We start from the raw sequence: 23,825 nt of genomic DNA, 5'->3' as shown, positions 1-23,825 counted from the left end.
TTAATAAATTAAGATGGCTAGCCAATATAACAAATGACAAGTCCAAATATGATAACATCTTTCCCTAAAAATCTAACATGGCAGTGGAAAAAAATGCTGTTTTGAGACTTCAAAACGCAGAATTGAAAACCAACAGGTGCTGCAGCACTGCAGACATTTCTATGTATACACTATTTCTATAGGAGAAACAAGATCTTTACTGCATCTTTGATGAGTTGCCTACTGAGATCTGGCCTCCTTCTTGGCAGCCAACTAAGCTTACCCCTGCTTATACATTTGCTGCTAAGCTGCTACAAGTAAATGTTACAAATCTATGAGTGAGAAGAAAGTTATGACAGGATGGCAATACGAAGGAGGAAGGGAGAATGATGTATTTGTTACAAGTGGTAACAATGATATTAACAAAATAAAAATGTTCTTCTGTTTGACTGATTAAATATGGCTCTTTTTCACATCATGCTTTCTGCAAATCAATCACTAGATCAGATTTGTGTCAGATTGTGTATAGTTAATTTTTATTATGTATTTATGAATCAAACCATACCTACAGTACTCTACAATCAGGCTCAGCCTTGCGTAACCAGGTCACTAATTCTTGTCATTGATGAATGTCAGATTATCAATAATATATTTCATCTGGAAGAAAAGCTGTTTGCTTTGAGAGCTCATTCTTCAGTGTATTTTCTATGATTCCCTGTATTCTAAGTATTTAGACAATGAAACACTGATAACTTAATTACCTTGGATGTGAAATGACAGCAGTTATTTAATTGTTCACTTTATATGGCTAAATGCGGCCTTTAATTAAAGCTGCCAGTCATTTGCCTCATAATTAGTGTGTCATGCCATATTTAGTAAAGCAATAACAACAGGGTGCCAAAACATTAGAATGTCACATCTGTATGGACCTCAGCCAATTACTTTGCATTGACTTACATCACTGACAATGAGCTGAAATTGTCTCCGTTTAACAGGTGGACATTCTCTGAAGTCAATTAGCGCATTTTTTTTTTTGCTGTCTTCCTCTTTAAACAATCAGTACCATCACCAACAGTTGATTACAGCAGAAACTGTGGGAAGAAGCACTCAAATGCCTTTGGTTAATCTTTGGTTGTGAGAGAAAAGCAAATCTGTTTCAAGTAGTGTAACAATGTACTGATACAAAATGTTAGCATGTTTGGCTAGAAACGTATATACAATATGATTATGTGAGTTGCTAATGATGAACTAGTTTTATATTAGTCCCATCATTCCATTTTGCCTATTACCATTTACCAATCACACTTCTCTATGTGAACTGCTCCACAGGCCTTAAAAACGGTAACATACTGACAGAAATGCTATGCTAATATGCTAATTGATTAGTTTAAGCAGGGTATTTCTATTTACAATGACACGCGCAGCTGTGTTTAAGGCTAAACATTCCATTCCATCAAAAGTTCAAAGTTCAAGAGTTCTGGTTCAACTGAATGCCCCTTCAAGTCAGATTTCTGATTCAGAAACTCAAAGAAGCACCACCAGTCCAGAATTCACAATCCAAGATGGCGGCAGGGAACATAAATAGTAAAACTGCAAAACCCATAGTCTGTACTGCCCCTATTGTATATTTATAACTTGCTAAATAGGCCACACACAGAGCACTGACCAGCCTCTATCCCTGAATGAGCAGCCGTGGTATTTTCGAGCACAAAAAGGTGGTTGATTCAATCCTTTATTTCCAGAGATCCAGATTGAAATGGAGGGCAAGTGAAGTGGACGTGGCTAACGTATGTAGCTAGAGTGGATGAGTGATGTCAGATAGTCAGCGAAGCCAGCTGCAGGTCAGTTGTTCCAGAAACGACAAAACTGGACACTCAAGGAAACAGCAAAATACAATAAGGGAAATAACAACAATACACATAACAGCCGAGTTACAACCATAGGAATTGCTGATGGGCTTGGGATGAGTGGAAGGATGAGCTGGTCTTAAATTCCTGCCTGCTGATTGCTGCTGGATCACAGGTGGATGATGCAGGTGTGGAAGCAAGCCTCCGTCCCCATAAGCAGTTACCGAAGAACCAGAGCTAGCATGGACAATCTTCTAAAACCAGTCTTCTAGTCTTTAGTCACTGGTTGTAAAGCGCAAACAGACAAACAGTTCAGGAATTGTTAAAAAAAACTGTGTGCTACACTCAGAGAAATATTTATGTTCCAAAATACTGATTTTAAGTAATTAAGTCATTTTAAATAACACTGATTTTACATATTTCAGTTGCATTTTACTCAAGATTATTGCTTTATCTTTATGGAGTGTGTTCCATTGTTTCAGTAACATAAGCATTTAATATTGACCCCCTTATCTCAAATATGAACTGATATGTAGAAACATTTTTATTTATTTACTCCTCGAAGTACCTGCCTACCTCAACAAAATCTCACCTCTGGAACATAGCTCTTGTAGAAGTCAGTAAAAATAATCCATTGAATGTGCTAGCTGAACCTCACAAGACCTAGTTCATCGACAGCAAACAGTTACACCAGCGAGAAGTTCCTCCTAATTTGAGTTAACGGCCAGATTGGAGTTGGAAAAAAAATTACACTCGAAAACAGCTGCTGATGTTATAAAATTCTGGGCTGCAGTTCAGCATTGGATCATTACAATCCATTAGCCTAAATCGAGAACAAATAAAAGAATAGGTCAGGTTTTCTGTAGCCCTATAAAGTTTATAGTCTTCTATAAACCAACAATATTGTATTTCACATAATACAGATGCCAAGCAACAGGTGATAGCACAATAATACTTTGCATTTACCAACAAATAAACAAACCCAGTGAACTGTGTGTCAAGCTGATGGAATACTCTGATATTTATATATTTATTTATTCATTGGATGAAAACCGGGTTGAGATAAGTATTTTTACTAATTTCTCAAAGTTTTATAATGAATAGCACATAATTAGCTGTGGAGTGACTGGTGAACCATACAATGCAGTCATCACCATCAGCTTCACCAGCACAGAAAAGAAACTGGTTTTAATCATCGTATCACTGCATAACTTTGTTGTTTCGTTATACAGTCTGTGTGATTCTGACTTAGGAAAAGCACAAAACATGGAGCAAAACTCACTGCAGAGACCTGATTAAAATTCAAGGCAAGTGCAAAATAAATAAATGAAAACACCATCACTGTTGTCCATCTAGTATTTCACATGCCCAGTCCTGTCACCTGCAGCATTACAGCTTAAGGAAACACACACATTTCCTGTTTATCTGTGAGAAGAAAAGAGAACATCTGGGAAAAGACCTGGGACAAACCCAACCAAACATGCTTGCATGTTTCTATAAACATACACAGGGTGGCAGGAAATACCCCCCCCCCCCCCCCCCCCCCAAAAAAAAAGAAAATACTGTAATCGTTGCTCTCTCAGATGCTGTCTCTCTGTCTTTCTCTTGCCGCCTCTCATAATAAAAGCTGGTTTGACAGGCCAGTGTAGAGTACTGCATTTGTGGCACAGGAGGGAGTATTCTATTGCTGCTGAACACCAAATTGTATTATTGAAGTGCTTTTCTTATTCCTCCTTCGCTATCTGTCCTTATATTAAAAATGTTTCCAGTCTTCAATAAAAGCTTAATGCGGTCTTATACACGCAACATTTGCAAGTGAATTGCAATGCACCATATTGCCTCCGATGGTAATCAGAAAAACATTGTGCTGTGCGAGAAAGAATAGCCAGGCCAATATCGAGCGTGATTGTGCTGAATGTTATCTGATGGAGATGTTGGAAATAAAGGCAAACTGTATGTAAACTGAATGCCACACTGGTTGGCCATATGGCCGGCAATAAGATGCAGGCAAGTGAAACAGCAGGAGGAAATTATAGTTAAATTATATCCACAGCCCTGTTTGCATGCAAAGTCGTAAGTAAATAAGACAAGCATATGGCACAGAATAAGTTAAGAATATGTTATATGTGAAATATGCTTAAATTGTGAAGGAATGTGTGTGGTGTCTTTGTGCAGTCAGGTAATCATATATTAGTTCTCCTTCTCTCTGTCTCATTTTCATCCCAATCAAGTTTGTCTTTTATGATTCATGCTTATCTCTGTGCTATCTCAGCTTGTTATTGTGTACCTGTGTTTTTGGTATCTTGTACTCTCTTGATATTTTACTCTTGATCTGTGTGATTTCTTTTCCTTCCTTTGCAGGATCTATCTTTTTCATCTAGTGTTGTTCTCATGCCTCTTGCCCACTCCCCAGCCCTCTTTCCCCACAGACAGTATATTTGGATATCATTCGGCAGAAAAGGTGTCTTACGGGGAGGCAAGAAGCCGTTTGAACATCAATTTCAGCAAAATCAAAATAGTGCGCAAAAATTCCTCACTCTTCACCCATTTCTGAGCTCTTTTTTTCCTCTCTCTCTCTTTCTCTTTAATTTTTTATTTTGCTCCTCCCTGACATCTCAGATAGTGACAGTGTGGTGACAGGCTGGCTGATTAAAATAACAGCAAACATAGAAAAACGTGGAAAATAGAAGGGGCAGGGATCAGAGAAGAAGACAGCAGCTAAAAAAAACACAGATAGAATAAAAGAGACAGAAATTAGAGGATAGAGAAAATGACTGCACTAGAATGCGGTCCAAAAGAGTTGAGAAAGCAATAATAGCTGGAGGAAAGTAGACAGGAAACCAAAAGATGTTGGACAAACTGATGTGCACATTTACACACTCAGCAGGATATTGGTGATAAATATACTGACAGTAGCTTCTTAACAACTTCAGGTGTGTGCTGCCATGCTGTCTGACATTTACACCTGGGACCTGAATTCAGAAACAGTGAAGGATGAATAATATTTTTATGCTGTTAACTCACAGTAATGGGAGACTGAATCTGACAGCGATCTGTGTATCACTGCTCTTTTAGTTAAACTAATCAGCAGCAAATATATTTCCTATAACAAGAAGTAATAAATGAAAAAAAGAGATTTATAAGAGACAAAAAATAAGGCCTTCAAGAAAGCTGGCAAGTGTAACAGTCTTATTCCCTTTTTCCTATCTCATTCAATGCCTTCCCTCTGATTTGTAGTGACCCAGTAAACTTCGCAGTGAACCAGAATCGCTACAGCTGATTGGCTGCATAAGTGCTAGAGAGTCATGTGATCAAACACATAAATGCACGCTTCTTTGGGGCCGCACCTTCTGAGCTGTAGTTGGCAGTTTTCTGCAAAGAACTCCCCTGTAATTTTTCTTGTGTTCATGTGAACATTGCTGAGCTCCTCTTTAGCCTGTCACGCTAAACTTACCTCCTCTCCTTTCCTCTAGGCTCCTCTCCCCCTCCAATCCTCTTTAGTCATATGCTTCACAGTTTCTGTATTATGAAGTTCAGTCTGTCAGTGGGTGCAATATCTCTTGGGGAAAAACAAAGAAAATGGAAAAATAACCAAAAAAAAGAGAGATGTGTATATATTCAACCCAGTTTGCTTTTCTTAACACATGCCAAAGAATTTGTAACAGCTTTCAAGCTTCAACACAAAAGCTCGTCCCCTCTACCTTTTCCAACAACCACAATGTGCTTGTCTGTGAGATGGTGCTCTCATCTCAGGTTAAGAAAAAGGTTAATGCTTTAGGGTGGTGGGGTGGGGTGGGGTTGTGTAGTAGACTAGACTTTTTCTTGGCCGGACATGGTGGCTTCCTGAGAATTCTTTGGATGAAGGTAAGTTTACTCATCATTTTTTGTAATAACCCTAATAGCTGCATTTTTAACAAGCCAAGCTTTTCATTTAAAAAAACTATAATGCTCTGAGTTGGACACTCCCATTAACAGTTCAATGTATTTAGGTTAAAAACTCTTCTTTCTATAGAGTATAGACCCTTTTTTTAAAAAAACAAGAAGTGTCAACCCCACCCCACCACCCTAAAGCATTAAACTTTTTCTGTATGGATTTCAAAAAGATTTATAAACCTCATCATTCATTTTAAAAGTTGCACTTTGGTGGACTTGGTGGTGCATTTAAATGGTGGTAGCTTTTTGTGTACTGTACAGAAGAGTATAAGTGCAGTTTTATTTCTCCTTAACAAAGCTAACATTTTCTTAAAGAAAGGACAGGGAAAGCTTTTATTCCACTGCAGGAAGTTGCCATAAAGTTTTACACCAAATCTCTGCTCTGTTTGCCTTTCTGATTCCTCCAAAGGACTGATGAGATGACCTCATAATTTTGTGATAGCTTAAATACACAGCACATGAAACCATGTTAACAATGGAGGGAATGTTGATTGCATACTGTAGCCACAGTGTGTTGCCGTTTGTCGTGCCAGCCTATAATGACAAGTTTTAGGTAGTTGATGCGATGTTTGAGAGAAAAAGAACTCTACCTTGAAAGTGTAATTTCAGATGTACCACGAAAGCAGCATTCCAATGAGCAGCTTGATGCTGCAGTGACGCAGAGTGACTTGCTCTGTCATGGGAAGCAGATCTTTATTTACAGCTCACTTACATTACAGTTACGCAACAGCCAGACACACAGCTCAAGTTTCCCACAAGGCAGCAGTCTTCACTTTGCTTCTCTTCTCTTCAGACTTTTCTGCATTGGTTTCCAGTTTCCTCCCTTCCCTCTCATCCTCTTGCTGTTTCCCATACTGTTATGTTTCCATATGCTACAGACATTGGTAGTTTATGGACTGAGGTCTCCTACCCTATCCTACTTGGCTGAAATTCTGCTGTGTAACATAGTAATGTAGTCTGTTGCAATCTTTTGCCATCATTTTTCCAGTACATCATCCCCTTCCTAGCCATTCTTAAACAGGCAGCTCTTAAACAAAAACTGCTTTATAAGTAACTTTTGACCATGTAACAATACTTAGTTCGTAATACTATTGGCTTTTTTTGAACTGTAATAGCCATGGTTAGAGGACATTTTTATATGTTTGTTCAGATGCTATCTTTATTTTCCTGTATTTTCAGCAGCTACTCTGTGGTGCAGCGTAACTGATCTGAATCTAGTAAATGAGGCTTGCAACTCCAGCTGCTGACGAGGGCAGACACGTACAAAGGTCTGATGTTGGAGCCTCGGGAGAACAAGGACTGGACATTGTTGCCATATCGTTAAAGTGCACATCTGTGGTTATTCGAAATAATAAATAATTGGAAATCATTAGATATTATCCCAGTACCTGTGGGGTTGGCACGTTGCATGCACTTATTTTTTCCACTTGGAGTTTTCCAGTTTGGAGGTGATGACAGATTTAATTTGTACTGTATTAGGGTTGACCAAATTTTCTTCAAGGCATTTGCAGAAATACATGAAATGCATATGTAATATTCCACCGCTGTCTCTTCCAGGTAGCCTACAATGTTGATTGTCTTCAATTATAAATAAGCTCTCAACTGAGCTAATGTCAGTTCATGGGCAAGTCGTCTTTAACAATGTACAGCCTCTACTTGGCTGTCTCCTCCAGCGCTGCTTGACTCTTGGCCACGTTTGATTTAATCACTATGTGGGCCAGACTCTAGACGATGAATGATAACGTTATGATGTTAGCATTTCCCCTCTACTAACCTTTGCAAGAGAACAGCCCACCACTCTACACAGTTATCAGAATGCATACTTTTTGATTTAATATCAAAACTGAGGCTATACCAGGCTTAACATATCAATAATATATAACAGGTGAAAACTGTGAGCTGTTCTCACTGTAGACTGTAAAAAGTAATAATTGCAGTGGCAGTAAATAGACCACACCCGATTTCTTTAAGCTGACCTGTGAAAAGAAAAGGCAAATTTGGTCCATAAAGCGAAAAATATACACTGAAAGTAGAAGATTTGAATTAGAGGACACAGACTTTGATGCAAGGAAGGTCTTCCTGAATATGATTACTGTGAATATTTAGTTCATATGATGAAGTGCGCTTCCACACTGCTTACGTCTTTGTGCGAGTTTGTGATATGAGAAATGACTGGTGGTGTTAATTACATTTTAACACAGCAGGGTTTAATTATACAAGTGCTGTCTGGGTAATAGCCACACATGCTTATATCTGAAAATTTAAATCACAAGAAATAGTTCGGCTGACCTGATCTGAACTCAGCTTGTTAAGGTAAAGAAAATAAACCTACTTTAAACAAACACAATAAAAGAAATAAATAAAGTGTAATAAAATAAATTTAAGTTACATCATGCAAAAATAATGAAATCATAAAAATCTAAAACCAAATTTTCGTTTAGCCAAAAATGAATTGACTGAGCACACACATACTCACACATGCACACACCAAGGCTGCCTTTTCCAAACTCAAACCACATGAAAGCATTCAAACCCAGCACAGCTGGGTGTGTGTCTGTTTTTTATCACCCAGCTTAATTTTGCCATATGATGTCTTGTCTTGCCCAGAGTCTTAAATTTCAACGTCCCGCCTTTTATTATATTGGCATTAATTATAAAAATGATAGGGATCTGATGCCTTGTGTGTATGTGTATATGCATGTGGGTTTAGATATAGACCTCCTTAATCTTGCTTAGTAAGAAGGGTGAAATGCTAATTATACAGTAACTCTGTCATCTTTTGGGGATTAACGCCATATATCAGCCTACTCACTGTATGGAAGCCTCTGGCAGGCATTTAAAATTGTCAAAACTTGGGGATCTATGCATAAAATCTTATGTAACCAGTACACTATGCTGTACATTATTGCTTGGAAGCATTACAATACTGTGAAAAAGTCTTAAGCCAGCCCTCAATGCTTTATATTTAGCTTCAAAGTGAGGCTTTCTTTGAATTTTTAAAAAGTGGTCTTGAGTAATACTTTTCTGAAGGTCTTAAAATGTTTTTCATTGGACATTATCGAGTCCAGTGCTTGTACCTGCCCATTTTAAGGGGAATGTTCGTTGAGCCACTTAACACTGAATCGTTCAAGCATAAAAACACAAGTGTCCCAGTTTAGTCAAAAAACATTATGCTAGAGTTCAAAAACAGCACTCTCTTTTCTCTATTACCACTACCTAATTCCACTTTCTCTTAATGTAATTTCATGACCACAGTGCCAAAATGGGTCTTACACTGAAATGTGATCACCGAAAACACAAATGCATCAAAAATATAACGTTTGTTTGTTATCTGCTTTGGTTGGTATTTTACTTTGTGATGTGTATTTTGAGAAAAGCAGAGAAGAGACAGCATTCGGTGATTGGTTTTCATCTGACACATTCCAACACAGTCTTTTATCAGCTGTTATATTTTAATCTTCGAAGCTTATCATCATATTCATTATCACATTCTTGATTGTGATCACTTGGTTTTTTTTCACCACATTATTGACTAAAGACAAAATTTAGTTGTCTGGAATATGGCATGTTGATTAGTTTCTGTACATTATTACCTTTATTACCTTTTTAATCATATTGCTCTTTATCCTTATTGCTTTCACAAATAGTTCAGAACTACAAAGGATAGGCCACAGTCCTACACACACACACACACACACACACACACACACACACACACACACACACACACACACACACACACACACACACACACACACACACACACAGGGACCCCTCTGCTGTGTTGCTGTTTCCAAACTGGAGGGGGTTCTGGGAGCAAAAATAATGAGCTCATCAGTTCAGCCTGGAGGTGGTGCTGGCAACACACACACACACACACACACACACACACACACACACACACACACACACACACACACACACACACACACACACATAATTTTTCTTTTTCTCTCTTTCTATCCCATACACAGACACAGAGGCAATTACCACAATCCATGCTCGGGAGGATATTCCATCTCTCTCCAGCCGACTTGACCGTGACTCACTGTAAAGACTCAGGGCTGCTGAAGTGGTTGCCCCAACTCCTCACCCTCTTCTTTTTGTTGTTCCAAAGAAATGCATGTGGTTTTAAAAGAGAAGAGTGCATGTGTCAGAATATGTGTTCATGCTCGTCGACGGGGATGTTTGTTAAGTGTGCATCAGTGCACGTTCTCAGATCTAATCCTGTGCAGCAAGCGTATGGAGATTTTCAGTCAGTTGCATCTGTGCATGTGGTAATTTAAGTTTCTGGGTAGCGGGGATTTTGTGCACACGGATGTCCTAATGCATTCATATAGCTATGAAAGCGAAGGTGACGATGAGGAGGAGCAAAAGACTGATGATGGAATGTTGTCAAGTGCTGTCTGCAGGAAGTCTAGGCTTGTTTATTTGAAGGGAGGATTATCATTTGAATGAACTGCATGAACCCAGACTTAAAGCATGGTGGCTCTAGAAATGGAGGTCATGAACTAGTAGGTTGAATAATTGCATTGAGTTTTCACTGCTCATAGCAAACAAGTGGGTGGTCTAAATCCACATGACTGCAAGTTTAAAAAAATTCTCATTAATGTGAAGTTATTGAATACATTTTATGAGATAAAAGGCAAACAATAATGGTAACTGAAATACAGTAAATTTATGGAAACTAAATGTGCTAAATTTGACAAAGTACAGTTTATTAATGTCATAAGTAAATTAATGCTCTTAATTAAAAACTCACAAGCTCATATGTTTAGCTTTGCCACTAAGACACTCTGTCCTTCAAACAGTACCTGCCTCAAAAGACAATTTCTTTGTCCTAAATGATCAATTCAGCATTAATAAACACATAGTGGTTTGTTGCCACTCATTAATCATCCTCAGCTTGGGCTCTTTGGCTTGATGCAATTAACTGGTTTCATTGAGATTTCTAAGTTGGAGTGAAATACAAAGACAGAGGATGCCTTCTGGATTATTGATTCAGTTTACTTGCGTGTCCTTTCAGTTGTCTCCACTAATCTCACATTTTTGCTTCCACGTGTTACTTGCTACTTCTCTTCTCTTCTCTTCTCTTCTCTTCTCTTCTCTTCTCTTCTCTTCTCTTCTCTTCTCTTCTCTTCTCTTCTCTTCTCTTCTCCTGGACTCCTCCTTTCAGCTCTGTCTTTTCTCTTGTTCTGTCCTTCACTTGTTTTTTTGGCGTAATGATGCCTCACAGCTCTAAGTTATTAGATCCAATATAATTTTCAAAGCAATAAAATCTGTGGATTTTATTCTTTGTCTTTATTTTTTTTTTCCATTACCCTCGGAATGTATTATAACAAGCTTACTTTTGATCCTTACAGGCTCAGGTTTAATTACATTCAAAGAGACATCACTATCAGCCATAGAGCAGAATAAGCAAAGAAGGCTTTTTTGATTAAGACCATAGTTTCTGTTTTGGGTTCTATTTTTTTATGAGTTAATATCTGGATTCTTTGTGATATCAGCCATGACTGGAAGTTTGAAACTTATTTTTCAATAACCTCATATTCATATGGAAAGTTAGGCTCTCCAAATCCAGGATGGTGAATATTTAGCAAGCAAAATGTCACACAGGAATATGGTATTAACCTTTTGATATTGAATCATTTACTATGCAAGTTATTAAAATAAACTTTTTTCCTTTTCAACCGGAGTCTGGATGTGTGTAAATGCATGTGTTTCAGTGTGCAGTCGGTTGAGAACGGATTGGAAAGGTCAGTATGCTGCATTATCAATTACATCTTTTTCGCAACACTTTCAAACAGATAGAGAAAGAAATTAGACCGGTTCCACTTCACTTTGCCTCATAACACTTAATAAATTGAAGAACCAGTCCTAACCTAATATTTAATGAATTCAGTATGAAGTCTGAACAACAAGTCTTCACAATTAAATGCTATGTTGTTGTTGCAGGAGGCTCATGGGTTGATCTTTTTCATACATTTTCATCAAGATACAATTACTTTCACAAGGTTCACAGCACTTTTTAAAAATATTTTTAACGTACCTCTTATCTTTTATTAAGACATTGTTTGCATGTCAGAAGAAACGGAATGCTGTCATCAGCTGTAAATAAGAGCAATAACAAATCACAACCCAACACTGATTATGTGAATAACGTAATGTTATCAGCCCTGATTTCAATACATTATTATTTTGGCAAAACAGTTTTCTTGCCTTTCTCATTTTGTGGGAGTTTATTTTGAATTCTTCCTTAGTGGAATTTTAGCCACTTGGGGGCAACAAAGCAAGTCATAATACTACACATCACTGATATTAAAAATAGGTGGCTATTTACATATCCAGCAGACACAACACCGGCAACGTCAATTTTTGGGGGGAGTGTATTTGTCTCAACCTGATGACTAAGTCCTATATTTGCTTAGTTTTGTTTTTGTCTACGAGCAGTCGCTGATGACTCAGTTCCCGTCAGTCATTACTGACATGCTATTTACCTCCTTGAGGGGATAGGATAGCTGCTGCTTTTAAGCTGGATAGCTTTCTCTGGCTGCTGGGGAAAAAAGATGCTTAAAAATCCATTAAGGAAAGAATCATAACTTTCTGTTTCTGGTTTAGTATGGGCGCTTTCACATCATGCTGGCATTTCCTCCTCATTCACTATAATACCCCAAAACACAAGACTTTAACCAGTTAAAAGTTGTTATACTGATCTCTTCCTTTTAATGGATGAGCTTGAGCAGGGTTGTTTTGTAGATTTTTCCAAACTGTAACTGTGTGTGTAATCATTTAGTGAAGTGCAGAACACTGTTGCTTCATGCTCTGTTATGCTTCTTAAAATCAAGAGGACACAGATGTGGGCAGTGGGCAACTTATAGGATTCCCTCTTAATAATCACTTACAAATGGTCCTGGTGCTTTCTGTCCTATTCTCCCATTGGCTAAAAAAATTGAATGGTGAGTTGTATCCATGTTGCCATTTGTCAGTGTGTTAGCGCTGCAACATATATTGGCAAACAGTCCAGGATGTACCCCACCTCTTGTCCCGTGACACCTGGGATAGGCTCCAGCTTCCCTGAACTGGGTAAGGAGAAGAAAATGGACGAGTAGATGTTGCCAACTAATTACGTTATATAGCTATAAAGTATTTTCCTCCATACTGTTATTGAAAGTGGAGCATACAACCAAATATTACAATTTGCTTTGATAGGAACTTTTTTGATCATCACTCTCTACTGAAAAGATAAACGGGAAGCAGAGGAATCTGAAATATGAGAAAAGATATAGAATAAATTAGGAACCATGGCAGGTGTGACAGTAAAAATCTTGAAAGAGAAATAGACAGAGCAATAAAGTGAGTAGTTTTATTTGCTGAAACAGTTTTTAAATCCAAATAGTATTTCTATGAATAATTAAAACTATGATAATTAATAAATAATTGTTTTCCAGCTTGAAGGTGATCAAAGTTGTGATGCTAAAAAGGGATTAATACTCTGGCAGTCATCTGCATCTTCCTAATACAAAATAATGTGCAATTATTTTGCTATGATTAAGTGCTATATTGACATCAGCTGAAAGATAGAAGTGTTTATAAAGGGGAATCATATTCATAAGACAGTACGCATGGATTCTAATATATGGTAAATGGACTGGTACTTATATAGCACTTTTCTACTTAATTTGAGCACCTAAAGCAGAAGTTTCATTCACACCTTAGAACATTTATCCAAAATTCACTTTAACAGATACAGTAGTGCTCAGTATGTTGCCCGAGGATATTTTAACACACGGACAGGAGAAGCTGGAGATCGATCCACTGACATGCCTGGTAGCTGACCTGTTCTACCACCTGAGCCACAGATGTCCCCTAAAGTAATTCATGTGTGAGTGTAAATGTGTGTGTGTGTGTGTGTGTTTTGGTGAATAGATATCACGATATAGATAGATGTTATACTATGTTCTATTTCTATTGTAAAGCGCTTTGGGTGCCTTGAAAAGCGCTATATAAATCCAATCCATTATTATTATTATTATTATTATTATTATTATTATTATTATTGCTGACTTCATTCAGTGCTTACTTACTGCTGATTGTACCATAAGAAAAATGACTGTCACTGGCTGATCATTGCCCATGAATCATAATGGATCCTTTTAAACATTCATCTCAGATGCACTTATTGTGCATTTGCATGGATAAAGGTGATTTTAATTTGATGTTTTCATGAATTCTTATGATGATATTCTCAACAATGCAATACCATTAAACATCCATCCATCCATCCATCTGTTACCCATTATATCTCAAAAAACAAGAAAACAAATAATAATGAAAAACCCCACCAAAAATTTCATTTTACAGTGTTGTGTAACATTTTGCTTGGTCCCTGAGTCATAAAACCTAACAAGAAATTGTCATTGGTCATTTAGAGAACAAGACAAAAGATTCAGGGTGTTAATGTAAAACTGGCTGAATGAAGTTAAAAAAAAAACCCCAAACCAAAACAAACCAAACCATTCTGAAGCTTACTTTTCTCTTTTCATGAATACTGATGTGAACTACAATCCATTTGCAGCCACACGTCCGCTCAGTCTGCAATTTATGATTCAAGCTGTAACTACCTCATTTGATCCCATCCTTGTTATGCTAATTTCCTCTCACAATGGTAGCAAATCAGTTTGATTTAACTGTGCAAACTGTGTGAGTAGAGGAGTGGTTGCTTTTACAGTTCAGTTTGTGTGTCTGCTTGTGTGGGCTTACACCTGTGTGTCTGTGTATGTGTGTGTGCGCATGTGTGTGTGTGAAATACAGCGTACAGTTGTCACTGCACTGAGAGGTGTTTTTGTACCAAAGCCAAAGCTTCCAATCTGCATTTTGATGTCATTAGCCTGCCACATCAGGTTGCTTCAGTGGTACTTTAAACCCAGATTGTGTTTTCAAGAGCACTACACAGAATATGCAACAAAAGGTTTAAAAAGCATCAAAAAGACCCTTATAATGAAATCCGAAATTATTTTAGAAATTGGTCATTTGGTATTCTAGATTTTCTTACATCTGTATAGTAAAAACTAAAGCACACAACTGAAAGCACACAACTGATATAGTTAGTTATGTTTCTGTTATGGTTATCATACTGTGTTTCTTACTATGCAGATATTATTTCCTGTTTTACAGGACATTCAGAGGTTGCAAGCCTTCCAAAATAGCACTACTTATCTTCACGCCAATAAGTTGTCAAAAAGTCAGCTCAGTGCTGGTTGTCTCCTAATGTGAGATTTGCATTGGTCTTGACTTCCTTTTCACACCTTTTCCTTCTATGAGTGTCTTTAAACATTTGAGACTGCTGGTGAGGTGGTGCTCTTTTTGTGGTATATATCACCTCTTTCTGGACTGCAGTATATACAGGTATATATATATATATATATATATATATACACACACACACACACACACACACACACACACACACACACACACACACACACACATGTACACACACACATACATATATATATGTATGTGTGTGTATATATATATATGTGTGTGTGTGTGTGTGTGTACGAAGCTCACTCACATCAAGTCACAAGAACGTGTTCTGGAACATAGTTATGGTCAAAGTTTTATTGATCACCTCAAAATTACTCAAAGTTTTGAAATGTCATGTGTACACACACAGACATTCTGCATAGTAACTACTAGTCCACGATGCCCTTGAGCTCTGGTCCTTGTTTTTTCTAACCTGACCCTCAGTGATGTGAAAGACTGTGTGTCAGAAAGAGAAAGTGAGAGAGTAGAAGTGAATCTATCTTATTTGCTTATTTTTTTATTTTATTTTTTTGCTCGATTCTCTGAAACATGAGGTAGGGTGAAAACAAACCTCAAAGTCAGGTAGTGCTTGACTTATGCAAGTGATTTACGAGAGTTTCTTTTCCTCTGAGTCTAATAACTGGGAGTCTGGAGCTGAGTCATTGTATATAACAGTGATATCTGTCAACTGTGTTAAATGGTAAAAATGGTAAATGGCCTGCATTTGTATAGCGCTTTTCTAGTCCCTAAGGACCCCAAAGCGCTTCACACTACATTCAGTCATTCACCCATTCACACACACATTCACACAGTGTTAATTGAATATTGACCTACACTCACCAGGCACTGCATTGTTTCAGCCTTACCTTACCTTGCTTGTACAGGGTTGGGCCGCCTTTTGCTTTCACAGCTGTCTCACTTCTTCATGGCACAGATTCGACAAGGTGCTGGAAACATTTCTCAGAGATTTTGGTCCCCACTGACATGATAGCAAAAACCCAGTTGCTGCTGATTTATCAGCTGGAAATCCATGACTAGAATCTCCTGTTCCCCCACATCCCAAAGGAGTTCTACTGAATTAAGATCTGATGACTGTTGAGGTCATTTGAGTAGAGGGAACTCATTGTTATGTTCAAAAAATCAGTTTGAGATGATTTGAACTTTGTGACACAACATGATGTATTATCCTGCTGGAAACTGCTATCAGAAGATGGGTACACTGTGCTCATAACCACTGTGGTCATATGATTAGCAACAGCACTTAGGAAGTCTATGATGTTAAATGATGCACCACCAGGAGCCTGAACTCTTGATACAAGGCAGGATAGATCCATGTGTTTATGTTGTTTACCGCAAATGGAGATTCATCAGAATAGGCAATATTTTTTCAGTCTCCTGTCATTCAAATTTGCTCATCCTGTGCAAATTGTAGCCTCAGTTTCCTGTTCCTAGCTGACAGGAGCGGCACCCAGTGTGGGACACTGCTGCGGCACCCAGTGTGGGAAAATCCCAGTACTCAGACCAGCCTCTCTAGTACCAAAAACCATGCCACGTTCAAAGTTAGATCATCTTTGTTCCCCATTCTGATGCTTGGCTTATCTCAATCCTGCCAACACATGTAAGTACACAGAGGTGCTGCCACGTAATTGGCTGACTAGATATTTGGAGTGGTTTGTTTTCAGTTTGTTTTTCAGGTGCAGGTCATCCTGTTTCTGGTCAACTGTTTTTATTTTCTTTTTTGGCCTCTATTCTACTGCTCTGTTTCCCTTTGCCACTGAAGAGTAGGAACGGAGTGCCCAGTAGATGGGGAAAAAAGAACGCATTAGAATGGTGCAAATCAACCAATTAAAACAAAAACAAACACACAAACATGGTGTAGATAATAGTCAAGTATAGTGGCATTAATAACAGGAAGCCCAGCCCAGCCCATTCCTTCTAGATTGGGTGTAAAATAGAAGGTGGTTGTTATGGGAAAATACTGTGCATCCAGAACGAGGTAAGCAATTATGTACTGTAAGCTTTGACTAACAACGCCTTCTTAATCCATGCTGAACAGTTTACTGTAAAGCGATGCAAGCAAGATGTCTGTTCTCTCCTCCGGAAACTAAAGTTTAAAGTTTTTGTTCAACATCAAGACTCAAGTACAAGGGTACATCACTGTTGTTAGTAGTCTAAATGAAAACCACCTTCACATGTAACTTTGTAACTCCTGCATTAAGCTGTAATTTTTCATTTGTATTCTTCTGTTGAATTGACTTACCATAAATCAATAAAGATATGGGCTGATAATGTTGTGATGAGCAAAGCTCAGCTGTGAAATTAAGTTTTGGAATTCAAGGTTGAAATTAACACAAGTGAAGCATCGAGAAGGATAGAGCAGCAAGACTTGTTAATCCTTAAATCCTTAAAACCCTCAAGAAGGAAAAATGTGATTTAACAAGGGCCATATTATTTTAACAAGCTTTCTGTTTAGCCAGCCATACTTGTATTTATCCCAAATCTACCACACTCTCTCAGTATCTCTCCGAGTCTCTGTTTGCTGCATCCTAAATCTAATGTGTTGCTTTTTTCCCTCATATACTTCTCTTTCTCTTTTATTCTGTAAATCAATTTTGGGCTTGAGGCTGCTGTGCCTTGCAGGCATAGCTCTCTTTGATAGCGTTCCCACCACAACTCTGTATGTGTGTGTGATAGCACCCACCACAGCTCAACAGCCAAGCCAGATTTCAAACTTTTTTGTAGGATTTTGGTTTAAACTCAGCTATGATGCTGCCTAAACAGAAGCGTATAGACACATATGCACACACACACACTCACATACGCACATGCACTCAGTGGTGTGTGTGTACAGGGTTTTGGTTAATGGCAATGTAAAAAACTGAAGTTTCGTTCCTCTGCTACACATGTGTAGGCTTAGCAATAAAGAGCTAGAGACAGACAGAGGGAGAGAAAAGGAGAGGCACAGCTTTGAAGGCAGATGTACCTAAAGGCAATGTCCTTCAAAGAGTTTGTTTCTCAAAGATTTTTCAGGCTGGGAAGAGGGAATATTGTGCATAAATGTTGGAGATAATGAGCTGATTCCCACATGTTGTAATTTCTAATAGGTACATACACACACACACGCTCTCATTTTCATATCTTACTGAGGACATCTAATTGACATAATGCGCTCCCTAGCCACTTACCCTAAACCTAACCATCAAAAATGAATGCCTAACCCTTACCCTATACCTAACCATAACCTAATTGTAACCCTGACACTAAAACTACATTTTGAGCCTGAAAAAGGCCTTCAAGCTCATGGAGACAGGCATTTTGTCACCATAAGTGACTTTTGGTCCCCACAAGTATAGTGGTATGCCAATTGTCTGTCCCCACAAGGATGTCTAAACATGTACACACACACACACACACACACACACACACACACACACACACACACACACACGTATACACGTGTATGACTTTGTCAGAGGAAAAGATTTGGGATGAGTCCAAACTAAACGCAATTAAATCACAACATATTTGACAGTAAAGCTATTACAGTTAAGAAAGGTTAAGGGAAAATGTTTTGCTTTGCTGTTATTATTTTATTGTAGAATCTTATGATACTGTAGATTGTGTATTAAAATACAAGCAACACATCACCAGTGGATCTCACTATAATTGTTTACTGTAGATGTACTGTTTTTCGGTCCAGTTGCAACGCTGAATATCCAAGTGCCTGGCCTTTATTAGATGGAAATCATAGGCATGTTTTTTTTCCTATCTTTGCTTTTCTATTTAGCCACAAACAGTAACTAAAGGTGGATGCCCCACATGTTCTTTTTTGTCATAACAGCTTCTGTCTTCTCTTTTGACTCAAGCATGATTCATTCCCTCAGGTCACATGTGCCACACAGTTGTCACTCAAGCTCTGCTCTCCAAAACCTACTGGCTCCACCGGGTTGTGTGCGCTCTGCTGCAGATGTGTCTCTCTAAGCCTTGCGCTAAGCCCTCTGTGCTATTCTAAACTCCGACTGTAAACAAGTGTATGGAAAGCTCTGCAATAAATAAGAGTGGAATGCAACATGTAAGCTGACATCATAGCCACCTGTCTTGCAAGAGAGCCCAGACTTTGAACTTAAAATCACTGTTAACCGGTTGTGTTGCATCTTATGTGGAATAGCTCCCCCCATTGACTGAAGACTGTATAGCAGGTAAGTGTATATTGTTGGATTTGTTTGATAGTCAAATGACTGTAATATTGTGTTTTGGAGGAAGTCAATCTGAATTATAACTCTCACTGCTGAAAAAAGCAAAACGAGTTATTGTTTTTTTTCCATAGTGGACACATTTCAAAACCATCACAGTCTCTTCTAATAAAGTACATGTGAAACATTGATTTACATTTGTTACACACATTTTCTAATTGAGCACTGCTGTTTGTTTAACATACACAGTGTCATCAGATGTTTTTCTGGAGAGCCCCAGCCTTTCCTACTCCCCTAGTAGTAGTAACACCTCCTTAGTAACCCCTACTTCACTGTGCTACAGAGAGATTGCATCACACTGGCTCTTTACCTGTGAAAGACAAACAACACATTCTTTAATCCTGTGAATCAAAGGTATTTCTGTATGTAATTTTTTTTTAAACATCACTGCAATTAGTGGATAGAGAAGGAAAATGTTTCTGATAAATACGTACAACCCTGTTTCGAAAACGTTAGAAAATTATGTAAATGCATGCAAATAGAGCCTCATTTTTAATTTGATAAGCTTGTTTAAAACACCATTAAACCTCACTCGTGATTGCAGAAACATGTCGCTACAGTATTTTTTTTTTCCAGTGTAACATAATTTAAGGTCAGTCACTGGATAGAAAGATCAAAACTTTAAGGTCATGCTTCACTTGACAAACTACAAGGGCTGCGTCCTCTCAACCTCTGAAACCATGGCTTCCTTGAAGAGATGTGGCTGAAGAGACAGCAAGATGAAATAAATCTGTCATAAAATAAAAATAAAAACTGTGTTTCTGGTGATTTTCTATTGAGATTATGAAACATTAACTTTGAAGTTGTAACATTAAGTCAAAGCATGACATCATGACATGCTCTGGCAGGCACTGATGTCAGATTTTCTGCCTCAGTGTTTAGAATCAGTGAGCCTTGGTGGGTAGAAGTGATTTCACAAGATTGCCGAAATATAATGAGCTTATATAGCTTTAGAGAAGATGTAATCTTTTCTTAAAATATCATTCTAATCAAATTTTCCCCTTTTTTATACAGTGCAATTGGTTGGATAAGTGAAGTTTAATAATATAGGAAAGACAAGTTCCTAAACTTGTGCACTGTGTGACATCTGCACCTTAATTGGTTGTTCTTTAAACACCTTTCTCTTATAATGTCACCCGGGAAGCTGCATGATATTACTAATACAGAAAATAGTGTAAAGACCTCCCAGACCTGAAATCCAGCATGTGTGCAGCCCTCATTCTCATTAGACCTGCGGCTTTGTTTATGTTAAATACTCACAGATGAGTCTCATAAAATCCTTTTAGCTACTTGGACTACAGCTAACAGTATGCTATGTAAATTAGATTTTTAAAAAAAAATATTTTTAATACCACACTAAATAATCTGGGATTTCAGTGAAAGCCCTAATAAAATACTTGAACATAAGATTTTAATACCTAGAATATTTCTGAAATACCTGTTGTTTTATTGCATGCTTGTGAAATTAAAAATTGTTTCCAGGGAAAACACGCTCTTCCATAGACAAAAAAAAAGTTGTTTAGCCAAAGACGTTAAAGACACAGTTTTCCCCTATTTGCTACCCTTACACAGTCATTAGTCCTCTGCTGTTTTATTGAATGTAAATACTCACATCTCAGTGCAAATAGTTTAAACTTTTTTTTTCTCTGAACTGCTTTAGGGAATATCCAAACTTTTCATGACACATGTTTAGCAGAACTTTTGGTCAGAAGATTTGCTTTTTGCCCTCTTTTGATTGAAAAAATTCAAAAACACCTCGTGTCTGTGAAAGTTCTCAGTCATCCAGGTCATCATAGTCTAAGGAGCTTGGAAAGAAAAGTGTCTGGACCTCTTTAAGTTGTTTGAAGACGTTTCACTTCTCATCTGAGAAGCTTCTTCAGTTCTAGGGTCAAATGGTGGAGAGTCCCAGATTTAAGCCCTGTGGGAGTTTCCATTGTGCCTGTTGGGGGGGGGGGGGGGGGTCAGTCCCTAGAACTGAAGAAGCTTCTCGGATGAGAGGTGAAACGTCTTCAAACAACTTAAGGAAGTCCAGACGCTTTTCTTTCTTTCAAGCTCCTTAAAAACATCTCCTCTCACCTAATCTTAGATGTCTTGTCATGAACAATACATCTGAAACACTTTCAAAAGAATCTTAATCAGTCATCTGTTTCATAAACTCAAGCACTGTTTATGATTGAGCTCAAAGTCTGTAAGTTTCAGCTTGGATGAGAGGGCCTGGAAATGATCAGCACCCTACTAAAACATTTTGTTGCAAGGTGTAGGCCTGGCCTAAAGCAGCAGAGCAGATCATCCTCAGTCTTCATTCCAGTAAATGCATGAACAGTGTGACTGGGATGTTATAGCAACAAATGTTTTTGGTCCTGTGCTTGTTCTGTGGACTAAGCTTCAGAAGTACCTGGGACCTTAAATGAATGTTCTATCACCAATCGATTACTCTGTGAGTATTTTACTATTATTGGTGATCATTTCATATATGATGAAGACCTATTTTCTGAGTTCAATCTAATTTACTAGGCATGCTAGATTTCACTGTGCTAACAACAAATGCACTTCATGATTCCAAAGATACTAGCTTAGTGTAGATAGCAACATTTTATCATAAATATTGCATAATTAAAATAAACTACATAACTTAATGTTTTTACATCCTGCAGTAAAAAGGAAAAAAAACACAAGCTTTCTCTTTAAGCACAAAAACAAAGCACCCGTGTTTGACAAGTGACATTATTACTTCTTAAAGGTTTGTATTAAACAAATAAACCTAAATGTAATTTAAGTAAAAGTCAGCATCCAGAAACTGACACTGCTATCATTCATATAAAACAAACAAAGATTTGATTTATGTCAACCTTATTACACAGGCAAGCACATAGTAGGAAATGTGCTAGTGCTTCAGTGGTACAGCTCATTTTGAATGTCTATATCCAGGCTTTCTTACCCACATCTCTCTTTCTCGCTTGCTTTAAGTCTTTGCTGTTTTGTGTTTGATCTTGCATGAACTTAGACATAAAAAGGTTTTGTTATATTGTAATATAAAATTCAACCTTCATCAAAATTCTTAAGATGTATAGCTTCAAAACTATAATAGATTTTGTAGAATTTATGTAATAAAGAAAATGTTTTATAGATGATGATGTTCCATTCACTGAAACTGTGAAAGTCCACGAGAGATCTGAATCCTGAACAACAGTACTTGACATAGAATATATCAGTTCATTTGCCTGTAAGTTTGAAGCTGAAAAAGAATGAAGAGTTTTGAGTTTTCAATAAAAACTTCAATATGAAAAACTGCAAACTACATGCTCATATGGATGACTTGAAGTCATATCCTTAGGCATACTTTCTCACACTCTGAGACAGTGGTACTTTTCAGGGTATTTTACTATCCATGTGCTGCTGTGAGCAATTAAAGGTCCAATGGGACAGACAGGAATGTAGCTTTGGCTTTTAACATACAGTGAGCCCTCTGTGCTGCTCAACTCTGACCAACCTTGAAGCGTTTCGATGAGTAGATGGAAATACCTGTTTGTAGGTGAAAACCATGCGCATATATGTCTATACAAACCACATGTCCCTGCATATGAACCCTACTGACCTGTAAAGGGATTAAACCACAGCAGGGTTCTTACAGCAGTCAACCTTTTCACAGTTGCTAAATATGCACACATGCAGGTGAACACACACACTCACATCGGCACACACTCACACAGACGCGCACCAAATGTGTTCTTGTCATCCTGTCCTCCACCTCTAACTCTAACCTTTGTCACAGACCGTTTTCACAGACATGCAGATGTTTCCTGAGACCAGAATCTGTTATCTATGGCAAGAATTGCACCAAATCGTCACAGCTGTATTTTACTTTTAATAGAGTATTTACAAGTAGCAGTGATATACAATGAAATGACAAGTTAAATGTTACTGTAATCTGCAACAGATGAATGGCATTGAGTTATACTCAGTCTAGTTAAAAATGATTGTGATTTAAAAGTTTGTATGTAAAATATAACTTTTTAAAAATTTTGCTTTTAAGTTTTCTGCTATTTAAGCATGTCTTTTTTAAGCATACTGTCTGGTATACTGACAGCATGGGGTCAGACTCAGCACAGCCACTGGGATAAACATAAATTCAAAGTCAAATTTATTTATATAGCACATTTCAGACAACAACTGTTGAGCAAGTTGCTATACATTTAAAATAATCTAAAGAGATTAAAAAAAAAACAGAGGAAAACATGAAGACATAAAATTTAAGAAAAAGTAGTAAAAAATGAGAAGATTTGAGCAAGAAACAAGATAAATAAAAGTAGTACAAAGTCATTTTAATGTAAAAGCCAAGGAATAAAAGTGGGTTTTCGGATGGGTTTTGAAAGTGTCTAATGTTGGGGAGGTCTCGATGTGAAGCGGCAGTTTGTTCCACAATTTAGGAGCAGTCACAGCAAAGGCCCAGTCTCCTCTGTGCTTTAATCTGGACCTTGGGACAGCTAGGAGCATTTGATCTGCAGAC

The sequence above is a fragment of the Mchenga conophoros genome, linkage group LG11 (genome assembly GCF_057382185.1).
Source record: "Mchenga conophoros isolate Kocher_MC1m ecotype Shallow Benthic linkage group LG11, M_conophoros_male_GT1.1, whole genome shotgun sequence".
Classification (NCBI taxonomy): Eukaryota; Metazoa; Chordata; class Actinopteri; order Cichliformes; family Cichlidae; genus Mchenga; species Mchenga conophoros.
Note: the sequence above shows the minus strand (reverse complement) of the source record.